The sequence below is a fragment of the Coturnix japonica genome, unplaced genomic scaffold (assembly GCF_001577835.2).
Source record: "Coturnix japonica isolate 7356 unplaced genomic scaffold, Coturnix japonica 2.1 chrUnrandom722, whole genome shotgun sequence".
Taxonomy (NCBI): domain Eukaryota; kingdom Metazoa; phylum Chordata; class Aves; order Galliformes; family Phasianidae; genus Coturnix; species Coturnix japonica.
The window spans coordinates 47,483-49,978 of record NW_015440085.1 but is presented as its reverse complement, the minus strand read 5'-3'; positions in this window follow the sequence as shown (position 1 = coordinate 49,978).

The window sequence follows — 2,496 nt, the reverse complement described above, 5'->3', positions numbered from 1 at the left end:
TCCCATAGGGACCCATTGGGATCCATTGAGTCCCATTGAGTCCCATTGAGTTCCATTGAGTCCCATTGAGTCCCATTGAGTCCCATTGGGATCCATTGAGTTCCATTGAGTCCCATTGAGACCCACTGGGTTCCATTGAGTTCCATTGAGTTCCATTGAGTTCCATTGAGTCCCATTGAGTTCCATTGAGTCCCATTGAGTCCCATTGAGTCCCATTGAGTTTCATTGAGTCCCATTGAGTCCCATTGAGTCCCATTGAGTCCCATTGAGTTCCATTGAGTTCCATTGAGACCCATAGGGACTCCTTAGAGACCCCATAGCTGCCCCATAGAGACCCCATAGAGACCCCATGGAAATCCCATAGGGACCCATTGGGATCCATTGAGTTCCATTGAGTTCCATTGAGTTCCATTGAGATCCATTGAGTCCCATTGAGTCCCATTGAGTTCCATTGACTCCCATTGAGTCCCACCTCACCCCCATTGAGTCTCATTGACTCCCATTGTCTCCCGCTGACCCCATTGAGTCTCACTGACCCCATTGGACCCCAGGGTGCCCCCGAGGGTGTCATCGACCGCTGCAATTACGTGCGCGTGGGGACGACGAGGGTCCCATTGACCCCATTGGATCCCATTGACCCCATTGGATCCCATTGACCCCATTGACCCCATTGACTCCCATTGACCCCATTGGATCCCATTGACTTCCATTGACCCCATTGACTCCCATTGACTCCATTGACTCCCATTGACTCCCATTGACTCCCATTGACTCCATTGACTCCCATTGACTCCCATTGACTCCATTGACTCCCATTGACTCCCATTGACTCCCATTGACTCCCATTGACTCCATTGACTCCATTGACTCCCATTGACTCCCATTGACTCCCATTGACTCCCATTGACCCCATTGGATCCTATTGACCCCATTGACTCCCATTGACCCCATTGGCTCCCATTGAGACCCATTGAGTCCCATTAAGTCTCATTAACTCCCATTGACCCCATTGGACCCCAGGGTGCCCCCGAGGGCGTCATCGACCGCTGCAATTACGTTCGCGTGGGGACGACGAGGGTCCCATTGACCCCATTGGATCCCACTGACTCCCATTGACCCCATTGGATCCCATTGACCCCATTGGATCCCATTGACCCCATTGGCTCCCATTGAGTCCCATTGACTCCCATTGACTCCCATTGACCCCAATGACATCCCACCTCACCCCATTGACCCCATTGGATCCCATTGACCCCATTGATATCCCACCTCACCCCATTGACCCCATTGGCTTCCATTGACTCCCATTGACTCCCATTGACCCCATTGGATCCCATTGACCCCATTGACTCCCATTGAGTCCCATTGACTCCCATTGGATCCCATTGAGTCCCATTGACTCCCATTGACTCCCATTGACCCCATTGGATCCCATTGACTCCCATTGACTCCATTGACTCCCATTGACTCCNAGAGGGGGAATATGGGGTCAAATGGGGGGATATTGGGGGGTTATGGGGGGATATGGGGGGATTATAGGGGGAGTATATGGGGATATTGGGGGTTATGGGGTCATATAGGGTCCTATGTGGTCATATGAGGTCATATAGGGTCATATGGGGTCATGAGAGGCCACATTGGGGGGATTATGTGGGGTCAGAGGGGGGATATGGGGTCATATAGGGTCATATGGGGTCCTATGGGGTCATGAGAGGTCATTAGAGGTCACTTTGGGGGGGTTATGTGGGGTCAGAGGGGGGATATGGGGAGATATGGGCTGGTTATGGGGTCAGATGGGGAGATATGGGGTCCTATGGGGTCCTATGGGGTCCTATGGGGTCACATACAGGGGATCATATGGGGGGGGGGGGGCTCCATGTCGCTGCACTTTGTCATCCTGTACATCGACCCACTGCCGGTAAGGGGTTATATGGGGTCATATGGGGTTATATGGGGTCATATAGGGTCATATGGGGTTATATGGGGTCATATAGGGTCCTATGGGGTCATATAGGGTCCTATAGGATCATATAGGGTCATATGGGGTCCTATGGGGTCTTATGGGGTCCTATAGGTTCATATGGGGTCATATGGGGTCATATGGGGTCTATGGGGTCTCTTTGGGGTCTATGGGATCATTGGGGTCTATGGGGTCTATAGGGTCTCTATGGGTCCCTATGTGTCCCTATGTGTCTCTATGGGTCCCTATGGGTCTCTATGGGCTCTATGGGTCCCTATGTGTCCCTATGGGTCCCTATGGGTCTCTATGGGTCCCTATGGGTCTCTATGGGCTCTATGGGTCCCTATGTGTCCCTATGGGTCTCTATGGGGTGTCTATGGGTCTCTATGGGTCCCTATGTGTCCCTATGGGTCTCTATGGGGTGTCTATGGGTCTCTATGGGTCCCTATGTGTCCCTATGGTGTTCCTGTCTGGCCCCACAGATGATTTTCAAGCTGACCCATTTGGACCTCACCCATTGGCTGATGGTTCTGCGC